Source organism: Rhipicephalus microplus, chromosome 4 (genome assembly GCF_043290135.1).
Source record: "Rhipicephalus microplus isolate Deutch F79 chromosome 4, USDA_Rmic, whole genome shotgun sequence".
In the NCBI taxonomy this organism is placed as follows: Eukaryota; Metazoa; Arthropoda; class Arachnida; order Ixodida; family Ixodidae; genus Rhipicephalus; species Rhipicephalus microplus.
Window position 1 is genome coordinate 131,183,433 of NC_134703.1, and position 13,602 is coordinate 131,197,034.

General features: G+C 41.2%; 1 protein-coding gene across 1 annotated transcript in view; it reads right to left on the reverse strand.

Annotated features, from left to right (window-relative positions):
- LOC119172871 (homeotic protein ultrabithorax) overlaps positions 1–13,602 on the reverse strand; it is a 502,883-nt gene that overhangs the window by 323,513 nt on the left and 165,768 nt on the right. The window lies entirely within an intron of this gene.

A 13,602-nucleotide genomic window follows, 5' to 3' on the forward strand; every position in this document is an offset into this window, starting at 1 on the left:
AGAAAGGTTTAGCGAGCGTTGAGCCGCAGTGCCATGAATACAATGAACTATAGTATATACCATGAATGAACTCGAGGTGGTTAAAGGTGGGAAGTAGATACGAAGCGCAAGCCGTAAGAAAGTAAAAGCCGAATTCTCCTGTCTCTTATTTCCCATTAGCAGCCGTTGGCATGTACATTAAGCACTATCTGACAGGAAAAGATTGCTACGTTATACTCGCTGGGTGTGACCTCCTTGGTTTTAGAAAGGTTTAGCGAGCGTTGGGCCTCAGTGCCATAAATACAGTGAACTAGTATATACCATGAACTCGAGGTGGTTAAAGGTGGTAAGTAGACCCGAAGCGCAAGCCGTAAGAAAGTGTGCGTGTGCCATTTCTCGTTTAGTCCTTGAAATGTCCGCTGGATGGCGGTGCTTCTACATGGAGAATATATGATGAAAAGATGCGAGATGGTGGTACTTGGAGTGCTGAATATATGGACGAACGGACACACAGACAGATGCATGGATGGACGCATGAACGGACGCAGGGGCGGATGCATGGACGAACACAGGGACGGACGCACGAACAGACGCACGCACGGACGGGCGGATGGGCGCCTGGACAGCCACACAGATGGACGCATGGACGCACGGAAGCAAGAACGAATGGACGGACGAATGCTTCGCCCCACTCTCCATCATTCACTCCGTGGATATGCTGCCAATTTTTTTCTATTCTCTCATCAACATCATTTTGTCTACAAGGGTTACCATTATCATCAACGTTGAGAGAATTGGTAAATGTCATAAACTCTGTGTCCACCTGAATGAGTGTTGAGTTAACGTGTAAACAAAGAGCAGGGTAGCTAATCAAGAAATAAGGCTCAATGGTAATAATGCATTTGCCTATGTGTAAAATAGTGATACTGTCGATGTTGTGCACCGCATGCATAGAATGAAACCTAACAATATTGCAAACATTGTTGTCACTTGTTCAATATATGAAACGCAACGCTTCAGTAAAACATCGCTTCAGGCGGACTGCAACATTTGAATTCTGTTTGAATGTTTGCCTCGTCTTCTATATAGCGACAATGTGTGAGCTTCTTGACGGTTAAATGCCTGCCCTTTTTTCCTTTCTTCTGGTTTTTTCTTTATTTATTGCCCAACTTGGCACATGGAATACTTTGGCAAACTAGGTGGCCATAACGAATATAATTTTTATACACCAATTAGGAATATATTGCACTAGAACCTACTGAACACTTCAAACGTGCTCAAAGTTTTGCACATTGTTGATTCCCCACTGATACTGTCAGAAATAATGCCTTGCACGTGATCACAACGTCATCGTATACCCCATTGCAGAACCGCCAAATTAGCATGTCAATATGAAATGCACGGAATTAGTGTTTGAATTGAGCACAGCGCAATACACATTATATACTCCACATGCAGAGGTAAGAACGATGAGTGTAAATTACTTCCACCCATAAGGCCACGAGAAATGTGCGCGAGTGGGAACATGGAGCGTCACTCTATGAGAATAAAACGTTTTGTCAGCGGGAATGATATTTCTGGATTATATCCTTTAATGAGTCCTGCACTCCTGAGGTTCGCACACGATTGTTATCAGCATTAGCATTCATTGAGGTGTTTCAAATGCACAGTGTGTATGTAAGAGAGAGTACCAGCTATACGCTCATTGGCCTGTCCAAATGGTTTTGTTTGGAGGTGTATGAGTGTATTCAAGGCATGGTATAAGAAAGGCATGATCAGAATCACAACTTAAACTTGGGCCGTTAATAAGTGAGTGCCCTTCAAAAAGGTGTTTTACGCAGCAGTGATTTTCACTGAAAGTACTCCTCGATACCATCACTGTACAGGGTAAAGGGGGGCTGTTTTTTCAAACTGCGATTCCAGTTAACATGAGAGCTCCTTTTTTGTGTAAGATTGCTTGTTTCGTGCATTTCATCCTGCTTCTTGTTACTGCGGCACAACCGATGAGTTTGCTAAATTTGTCTTCTATAATGGAAGCACTTTAAGGATGAACAAATTTCACCCAGGAAGCGTTGTTTTACTACTTCTGATAAATACATATATTTTCGCCAAGGAATGTTGTGGCGTAAAAAGAAATTTAGTAGTTTGCACAAACATCACAGATGACAGCCCAATGAAACTGTTGCCATATCGCAAAAGAGTGGCTACTTGGGCTGGTTGGTATTGTAGTTTTGAAAGAATTATATTTTCTTAGTGCGCAAGGAACGTTTCAGAAAGAAGACAGATAGTAAAGAGCACACTCCTATCTGTCTGGGTGCGCTCTGTCCTATCTGTCTTCTTTCATAAACGTTCCCTGCACACTAAAGAAAAATATGTCCTTCAATATTATTGCTTTATGTTTTTTGTCTGCTTGTGCCACATCAACTTACATTATGCAGCAGCTACAGAAAAGCACTGCTGCAGAGGTGACTGTCAGTTATTATTTAATTATATAGGTTACGAAGTTTCCCAATTTAAGAAATTCAGTGGAATTTTGCGCAATTTTCCTTACGGATGAAGCGTGTATAACAAGCATTATTTTTGTTCTGCAGGGTTTATTCCCGGTTGTTTTGTCGTTCAAGAGCATTCTCTGTTTTTGTTTTGTTTTCGTAAGCAATTTGAGCTTATTGTAGTTTTAAGAAGCTATAAGCAACGTGATCCTTCAAACAACGTAGCTCGTATGGAGCACTGAAATATTAAAAAAAAAACATGTTACAATACCACACCGTATAGCTCTCGCACAGCACTAGTGCCAATGTTCAAAAAGCAGGACAAAAGAAAAAAAAAGACAATTGTGGTGATTTCGAACATTCGAAGAATATTAAAAAAGTTTGACTGCATTCTCCTGTTTGAGCATAGGTCAGAAGAATTACAGTTCAATGTGAACATGGGCCAGACGCGTCCTTGTACAACGTCCCAACACACTTTTCCAACGGTCTATCTTCCACTAGAATAAGTTAGCTAGAGACATTGTCTCAATATCCTTACCTTCTGTTACGTTCACCAGTGAATCGAATTTTCATCATGATATTTTTTTTGCTTTACATGTATATGCACTGTCACCTAATAATACACTGCTTTATCTCCTCATGCACACTGTCTGAAGGGCATGCAGTATTTTTGAAGAAAAGAAATAGACAGACACTTGAACTTTCATTAATGCTACAACTATACACTCAGAAACAAAAAGAGAATCAATGTAAACTGATGAATTTTTCCCGGAGTACATTAATGCCCCTAATAACACGGTCATCGATTGCTCTTAAAGAATAAAGTAAACATTATGATTTCCTTGCTGAAATGTGCATATACATATAATTGCACATGACTTTAAGAGCAATGCAAAAAACATTTGAAGTGTTTTTGTGTTTAGACACAGTTTATCAGCAATACTTCTTAAAATTAGGCACTGTTAAGTCTCTGGCATCCATACAGGACAATTTTCTCAATTTTAATGATTAAAATCAGCTAGATCTTATAAAACACGCCTTTAAAATGTGTGACATCACGGCAAGCTGGCGCAGAAACTTCAATGCGGTGTCACCCCCTTCCTTTTTGCAGGTTTTATAGCACCCCAAGCGTTTTCTCGAAGAAAGAGTGGGGCTTTGAGTTTGGTGAAAGAATAATCTCGTATACAAATACCTGCGATCAGATAAACATTGCTAAAAAACCCAGTTACTAGGTTTCTTTGTACCAAGCCAGCAAATGGTACAATTTTACAGATAGTTATTTGCAAATTTGTTAGAATGCAGAAATATAGTGTTTAAAGTGCTGTTAACACTATGCGTTCACGGCTTTCTCTGGTAAACCCTGCCACGAACTTTGTAATAAAAAGAATCGCAAGTTTCAGGTTTCACTGAAACACGTTGTTTCGAACGTCGACGACTGAGTGCATAAATGAAGCAAGATATGCTCTGAGTAACTTCGGGACCCTTCGAAACCATTGATTTCAATGTTTATTTAACTCGAATTGTTTTCTCCCAAACGTCTAACTGGATTTTTATTCTTTTACAGGTAACTACTGGCAGAAACGACGGCATCCGAGAAAGAAATCCATGGGAAAGGCGCGAAAAGGCACTCATCGAGTGTCTCTCCAAGTCCTCTATTTCAGAAAAATTTCAAGAGTTCGCCACAGCTAAGATTTGCAAAAATCCCGTTTTATTTACAATGACAAAGTATGGTGTCACATAAATCTGGATAACCGACAGATTTTGGCATGCATATAGCTACTGGTACACGCAGTTATCATATATTTGAAATATATCCATTCAAATTTGTTTAACGTGCGTCATACTTATCTTGACATGTTGCGTTCTGCATGATAGAAATACAAAACAATGATCATGCCCGCCCTCCCCTATCGGAGGCATTATCGTCCTTCATTGGCAAAACAAAGTCGTGTTTCTTCCTTAATACTGAGCGGCAGACGTTTCTGAATAATATTCATTACTTTATCAGAAGTCACAACAAGGCATGCGTTTTCAGTGAGAAAACAGAAAATGGGCTATCCACTTCCGTAGAAAAAAGTTTTAAATAAGCTCTTCACTATATCGACGCAGTAATTTAAAGCTTCATCTTCACATGAGCACATATGGCACATTAGGCAAAATAAGTTTTGATTCTACAATTTCTGTTTTGTTTACTTTTTCAGAAATAGACGCAGTGCTGCCGCCGCCGGTTGTCAGTGGAGATGCTCCAAGTGGTGCCTTCGAGGAAACGGCCTAAGGATCGTCGCGCCCAGCGTGCACGCAAGTTATCGACCGAATCGAATTTCAGTAGTAACTACTACGTAACACTAACCCAATCAGCGAGTATACGTACTATAAGGTGTTCCGGTCACATTCCTACCGCACACTTCAAGAGCACACAACAAGCAGTTCATTCATGAAGACCCTCATTCTTTGTTTTTTTTTTTTTCATGTACGACAGTTCGCTTTTAACTAACCTGAAAACTGCTGCGGCTGAACTAACAGCTCTCGACCTTACCCACATCCATCTGAGGTGATGGCCCCCGAATCGCTTTAGTAGGTGCATCAGCTTTCACTTTCTTCGGGACTGACAAGAAACCCGTAAGTCACCCTAAGATACCTGCCGTCCAGGTGGTCGCTTCAAGATCAGTATTCAAATAAGGACGCAAAAAAAAAAAAAATACTCGACTCGAGAAGATGTACTTTCTTCGCCAAACGGCTCGTATCGTGGAGCCAGATCTCTGTGCCACCTCCACACGGAGTCCGCCCACGTAGTGCGAGCTCGCCATGCCCGGAGGGGGTCCGAGCCGACCAGGACACGCCGGCGGCGACGTCGCCCGAAGCGAAGAACCTGACGGCGCCTCCTCTAAGTGCGCGTATACAACGCCCGCTCATTAGCGTACGCACTCTTAGGTGCAAAATGAAAACACCGTCCACTCACCCGTCACCGTCAATCCTTTCACCTGCGGCGAGGACGACAAACATCACACACGCCGCGGAAGGGAAGAGGTTGTGCGTCCAGCTTTGTCGGCACAGGCGAGGAACTCTTTTCGCCTCGGGGCTTTTCAGGAATGTATAAAAAAAAATGGCGCACCCGATTGGAACAACTATTCATTAGATGAAAAACTTTACTCAGCTTACAGTTATCATCGCCAATAGAGGGGAGGAGGGTTCCACTTTCACCCGGTATCAATGGAAGACGGCACATCAGGCTGGCACCAGCCCTCGCCCGGTGATTGGTCTAGAGCGCTTCGCAGGCTCTCGTGCCTTCCGCCATCTTGGCTCCTCGGCCAATGGCGGAGTGAGGACACCTGACTGACAAGCGGCCGCCGCCTTGCTTTCCCTCTCTCGTTGGTCTCTCGCCCTCGCTGTCCCAGATGTATGCCAGGCAGACCAGACTTAGGACGGTATGTGACGCTAACCAGGCTCTTAGGCCCTAATTCACGCTCCTGACAAGGAGGAAGAGGAAGAGAGCGAAGAAGGCACGTAGTGAAGCCGACAGGAATAATCAGTTTTGCGCGTCCTTCAAACTGTACATGTCAGTCGCGCGAGCTTGCAGTAATTATTTTCGCTTAGTGACAGCGCCCTTTCTAGTTTTGAGAAAGAGCTTACCGCCTCGGCGCCGGCTTTTCCTTCAACTCTCCTCCTCCCCGATCCCTTTTCTCTTTGAATCGCAGTATCTGTCCGAGCCACGGAAGCATTTTACGGGCTTTTCAGCCTCCTCTCACTCCTCCGTCCAGTAGCGTGCCTCTCCACTGGCGTAGATTGGTGCAATACTTCAAGCGGACAATGATGCGCGTCGTTTTCGGAATCCGCCATGTTGGATTTTTATCACTTTTTTTTTACACCCATTCAGCGTGTGTGTAGTTAGCAATAGCAAAAGTCCACGCGCGTGTCCAGTTAAGCAAAAATATGTGTTCCCAAATGGAGTCCGGTGGTGTCAAAGTACGAACGTGTGCGCTGCAGCTTCGGCGATCCTCAACGAGAAGATCCGAAGCGAGTATTTGCGCAGATCGAGGTAGCTACCTGTTTTGTTTTTGCATCCGACGAGCCGTTCCGTGTTTTCCTTGTGGAAGGCGTCCAAGATGGCGTTCTCCAGAGCGGTAAGCGATTCGATCCCTTTGCTATTCAGAACTCGTGCAAGAGCGCTGCGCTGACCTTAAGAGTCACCCGAGGTAAAATTAGTGATTGAGAGATGGTCAGCGGTTAGTTAGAGGCGAGTGGAGTGGTGCGAGCGGCCACGAAGCGGCTCGCCCGACGGAATAGGCTTAGCGTGGCGGCCTCTCGTCATATTGCCGGCCTGCGCGATTTGAGACATTTGCACGGTGCCGTGTGACATTCGCGAGACTTAGTTGGATATCGGATGTTCATAGGAGCCCACTCCGAAGAGAGTTCGAACTGATTTTGCCGATTTCTTCGTTAATACCGTCTTTAGGCCTAGACAAAGCGATCGCAATAGCTCAGAAAAAAAAAAAAATGAGCGGAAGCGCCATCATGAAAGCAAGAAGACGAGGGAGAGTGGAAAGGAGACAAGCCGGTCGATATGGCAGTTGCACAAGCGTGCAGCCATGAGCATCAAACAAACAAAATTATTCGAATGCCTTACAGGTCACGGTTTCTGTCACTCTTCACGCGATATAATTTTCTGGATGGTAATCTTGTGACACATTGACGAGTAATTCTGTTTCCATGATCCTTCATGATGGCAAATGGCTGTTCAAGTAGCTCTATTTCTATTGCTGCGGTAACAGTTCCTTAAATGCGGTTATCCATTCAGTCGGTCATTCTTCTCACTTTTAATTTTAATGGCTTAGTGCTGTTGACAAGTTAACCATACTGGGGAAAATATTTTTGGGTGTTCATATTCAGAAAGATTACGCTGAAATAATGTGGCACCTTTAACATCACAACTGAAAGCGACAATCTGATTACGTATACCTAATTTATATTTTTTCCGAAGTTAGACGCCTTGCAAATTGTAACTTTTCAGTTTCATGCTTTGAGAAGAAGAAGTTAATGTAGATCTAAACGAGTACATTGAGCAGATATCAATTGAAACTGTTTAAGAATGCTTAAGCCTGACCTATAAATGCCAAGTGATAAAAAGTGAAACATCTGCAGGGCGAGAGCTACGGCACTTGAGTACTTGCACTTACACTTACGAAACGTTCCGCAACCTTACTATAATAAAGAATCGATCAAAAAACAACTGAATATATTGTCCGATTTTTATCATAACATTTATTAGGACATCAGTCTTCTATTATTTTGGTGTGGCTTTTTTGTTTGTGACTAAATTGTCACAGATGATGTCATGTTGAACATGCGACTTAAATAATTAAACTTATTGACACAAATATTTTGAATTTAAGCACTATTCTTTGAGGAAGGTATGCTTCAGTTCAAATAAATTGCTGAGTACTTTCTGAATTATGAATAACAACTTCAATGCCCTTTTTTAAAGAAAACGCTCGTCGATTAGTGTCAAATTTCGAACACATGTCTCCGTCTGTGCTTACTCAACTGTGTGAAACGCGTCTTGATACATTTACCGCATAAATGTATTGAGGCCTTTCGTGCTCTTTTACAGTGTTTGGTTATTTTTTTCTTTGTGTATGGCTGTTTGATTTTCCAGAATTTTTGTTAATTTTTTCTAAATGATCAACAAGAATACGTCAGTCGCATGCCTGACACAAAACGTTACGACCTTTTTCATGAAAACAATATTGGTTACGTTGTCTTATGGCTTATGGTAAAACATCAACATCAACTATCAATAATCGTACAACACACGTGCAAGCAGTAACAACATTAGAGCTATTATAGTAATAATCTATTAAAGTTCTAGCCCTGTGTTGTTTGAGAAAAGTGCAGAACACTAGCAAACTAAAGTGATAAAATGCAGACTTCAGCTGTCATTCCTTGTCAGCATTCTGTTAGATAACATTGTCTCATGAGATTTGCGAACGTTAAATAACAGCGCGTGGTTCAAGTTGGCCGATAGTTTTGTCCTTCGAGAAGTTCAACGAGGAACAATGATGAGCGTCGAGGTATTTTTTTATTGAAAAGATGTGTTTTTGTTTTGATTATTCGTAATGGCTGTTCCTTTGATGACATTCCATGCCTAAGAATTTGTCATGTGGTTCTGAATGCTGCTTGACCTGGGTAATAATTAGTTCAACCATGAACAATGCCTTTAATACGTTGGGGCCAGTTTCGGATCGCATGGGGAAACTGAAAGGTCTATTCAGCAATAGTAAATGAAATACGAGTGCTGGCATCAATCCGCACTTTATTTTATACGTGCTTGCTTGGTAGAGCAAAATGAAATTCGAAGTGCAAGCTCGAGTATAGACTATAGAGAATATCAGGTCTGAGATGACAGTTCTCATGAGACAAGTAAGTGCGCAGACATTGATGCATACAGTTTATTTTTTTGACAAAAAAAAAAAGAGAAAAGCCTCACTGACGGCTAAGAGCTTTTAGTTCCCTAGCGCTGGTCTGCGCCGCTGCACAAACCTAGAAAGCCGAGTGTGTGTTATCGTAATATATTTGGAAAATACACTGAAATATTCCTGCTAGTTTTGATGCCTTGTATGTATACAATGTATTGAAAATTCATCTGAAGTAAAAAAAAAAAAAAAGAAAACGCCAAGGCTGCCCGGAAGGCACAGCAAAGTCACAGCGAAAGCTTATATAGCTTTCGCTGTGACTGTGCTTTCAGAGGCCTTTTACTGGCCTTTCAGAGCCTTTTTTAAACACTCATTGGGCAACTGCTGCCAGTAAACTTGCTTGATGCTCACTACGGCATTAATAATAACAATTTTAGGGTAGCAGGCCAGCATTCGCTATGCTATTTTTCATCATTCTTCTGTTCTCAGAAGAATGATGGTATCTACTAAACTATTGCGAGAAATTTTGTTCCAATCGTTCGTGCAGTGACTGACGACGATGAGGAATTATGCCTGAAGTGGGTATGTGCCACAGTTTATAGCTGAACAAAAACAAGCTTTTGTAATGGGTTGGAGCATTGGACGAGCCACTCGTTATGCTTTTCGAATTGTACGACGACTACTTGTTCTTCCGCTGTTTTCAAATGCTTTATAAGTCGTATTAACGCGATTGCTTTCCCGACATCAAGCCTGCCTAAAGCAAGTTTGCCAACAAGGCCCAAGCAGCGGCGTGGCTCAGTGGTAGAATACTGGGCTGAAACCCAGCGGACCAGGGTTCGAGCTTTGCTGTGTCATTGGTACTAGGTTTTTCTTTCTTAATTTCGCGCAATGTGTTACGGACACCAGCGGCGGCGACGGACAATTACGCCGCTGAGCAAGATGCGAGTGGTGATCTCATATCAGCTTTCGCTGTAAAACAGATGGCTTAGCTGCTTTATGTCTAAGAAGAATGTGAGGCGTGCATTGAGTAATGCTCGCGGAAAGTTGAAAGTACGTAAACGTAAGTTGTAATTACGTGGACTGAGCCATTGCTTACTTGGGCGGATTCATACGAAGCACGCATGTAGTGTTTTGTCACGCATGACATCTCTATTTACTCAATATTTATAACCGATTCACGATACTCTAAATAATTTAGGCACTGTTTCACTTGTATAGACAGTTTACGGCCTTTTAAAAAATTAGGCATGCAAATGTTTGAAGACGTGTTCCTAAATTCTAAACGCAAGGCTACCAAGTGTTCTGTGCTCCGAGCTAAAAAAAAAATGGTGGCACAGATTTTACGTTGTAAAACAAAAAGAACAAAAACGTACCGACATTTCGGTTGTTATGCACGATTAAAACTTGACGTTAATACGTTCATTGAATGGAATGGCAGAAATTACTAAACAGGTTTTTCTCTTGTTATCTTTTGCATAACACACGAAACCTACAAAGGGCTCACTCATAAGGCTTAAATTTACACAAGTATTATATTTTAGAGAAATAGCACAGACGTTATCAGTGATGTGTGCAAAAGAGTACCAATGCTACAGGGCTGACTGCTGACTCTTCAGCAAAATATTTGTACGATCTATACCTAGAGCCACAGGCGTTCTATAGAAGCTTTGCTAAAATGGGGAGAAAACTGACAGCACCACAAATTTCGTATTTGGCTAACAGGAGGAGCATTTCATGTTTTTTTTTTAACGACGAGGGACCTTTGAGGTTTTTCTGAGTGTACGGATTGCGGAACAAAATGCGTGGTGTATTAAAACTTGCAAGCGATGGAATTCATATGAGGCTAAATTTGCATGCTTTAGTTGCACTTAAAAAAAAACTTATCATTGCCGAAAAACTGTAATCCGAGGACCAGCTGATGCTTTTCATCGTCATGTCGACGGTGTTATTCTGGTGCGCATAGAAAAGAAATGCATTTACAACCTTTTTAACTCTGGGTTCATTGACATTAGTTCTCGCCAAAGCATGTTATGCCTGACCTAACATATTTTAACATATGTTGTTTAGAAATAACGCAGAAATAACGCGCGCTCATCAAAAATTATAGTAGTTACGATTACATTAAAAGTGATTTGTGGCAAGTTAAATATGCAGTCTGACCAAATTTCGAGCTTTACACATGCGTCTCACACCATTTTCTCGAAATAGAAAAAAAAACAAATTAGTGATTGAACATTCGTGTTCACGGTAGGGGTTTGTGGTTCTGTACTTATGCTGATGTCATCTGACATTCGCAGTAATAGCACTTTCTACACTTGACATGTTTACAATAGATATTTGTAAATTGATCTGTCTTTAGAAAAAGTGCTTAACAATTTAGAGCATACTTGGTAGAGCATACCGTGATCTCGTGGGCCTCATACATGATGAGGCTATGTTGGACATTTTAAAAACATTAAGACATGTGGATGTTACGTTTTCTAAGGCTCCATGAATCAACGTATGTAGACATTAAAGCCGCCCATTGCAAATATTCTGCAAAGCAAGTTATTTACAAAAACAAAATGGGGGTTAGCGGACTGCTGAATGAACGTACGTAATCCGTGTACAATGTCTTGAAAATCGAGCTGCTATGCCCAGACCATAGATTAAAAAGATGAGGTACTTGTTTTATTTATAACATGTGGTACATTTAATTATTTTGAGACATTCTGATAGAGAAAGTATAATGTACTGCATGTATTTCACACCAGTAACGTATGAAACAGAATGATACTTCCATGTCAAACGTTATTAGTGATAAGAATGAGCGTGAAAATATTAATTTTCGACATTCTAGAGTCGGCATGTGTACGTTCTCTTTGCGCGAGAGCGTATCACAGCATTAATCTCTGCCATCTTTTACGTCCGAGCAATCACAGATAAACTTGTCCATGAAGACACTAATGTTCTCAAATTTTGTTATCAATTATTAAATGATAGATATGGAAAACTAATATTTCATCACGTAATATTTATCCTAAAGGATAATACAAACAAAGTCACATACCTGCAGTTGTCAGTGCTTTGCGATGGGATAACATTCCAACATCAGTACATAATCGTAAAATTAAGAAAAGGAAAGAAGGCATTGCAATCTCCCGTTTGTAGCACCAAGCGACAAGAAAATTCATACGTATTTCCCAAAACGAAAATTTTCTTAAATGTCGAAAAGTTTGTCCTGCTCCGGCGTTTGAACCCGGGATTAAGACAAATTTTTTGGCAATTAAGACGTTTTTATTTCTGAGAAATTCGTATGGATTTGCTTGTAGATTCGTGCTACAAACGGGTTGTTGTCTTCTTTCCCTCTCTTAACCCTTCCACCACCTTGCAGGCTCCCACAGAACTCACTTGGCATTATTGTAAAGTATTTTATGCAAATCCAATTTGGAGAATATATTCGCGTTCTTAGAAGAAATATTCGAAAGGAAAGCCGACATGAAGCTGAGAAGGATAAGTTATGCTATAGAGTCGTAGACACGCTGTTTTCAATTCATTTATCATTTGTTTATATACTGTAAACTGCGCGTGCTTTCTCACTGTAGCAGTAATTGATCCAAATGGCAACAGATACCTAAATGTGTTTTGAGATAATTTGTGGAGAACAGCTCTTTTTTGAACCACAGGAGGCACACGTACCACGTACTGCAAAATCTCTCCTGTAGCTTTTTAACACATTCGAGCGTTAAAAATTATGCACATAGAACACGATACACATAGCCTTGGATGTATAATCCTTTTCCATAGTCAGTGTATCTTCATGTACTTTCAATGCCCTGCGTATTGCTGCAAAATATATTTCATGTAACCGCATCACTTGTTGCTGGAGGTGATCTCTTTGCTAAATGCACTACAATATCACACGACTCATTTGACATGTCGCAATCTGAAAGCAGCGTCAGAAATATAACTTACGTTGGCTCAAAATTAATGCAACCCCCAATAGAAAACTTCTGCGCCAAACATTATCGTAACCCCCGCTTTGATGGAGGGTCTTGCATCGTAAGGGTATAACAATATGGGTGTTCTGTACATCAGCTTACAATTAATACGGCCTATATTTCCACGGTCCTCGGCGAAGGACAACCATATGCATATGCATGCAGCTAACTACATTGACTAGCCATTGAAAAACAGCAGCAGTTCACAGAAACCAATAGAGATAGTAAGCGTCTCCAAGGGCTGCAGAAGACAGTACATGCATCATTTAATGCAATTACTGCTCTCTATAGCTCTGTACCTTTAGGTATAGCTAAATGGACGCAAGCAAAGGCTTCTCATTTGCTCGGAGGGAGGCACAACATTACCCACCGTGCCTCCCCATATCTTTTAAGATATCTGCTATTACTACAGAAAAGATTCCAGCATTATAGTCAAATAAGACAAAAGATGATGGACAAATTTGCAGCCAGGCAGTAATGAATTGAAGATGTAATTCAAGTCGGATATCTCATTCTTTAGTGCATAAGGAACACATCACTGACCTCACAACAAATCGGTAATCTTTTACCATCTACTTAGACGTAGCGACGATATAATGCACAGATCGAAATATCACCACCTTCGCGTTCTTTTAAGCAGAATATGAAGTTCCTTGGAACCTAGTTATGTAAATTAGACACCATTTACTCATAGTAAATCATGATTCGTGCCTTCAGACACAATATCGCTGCAGCATGCTTCCT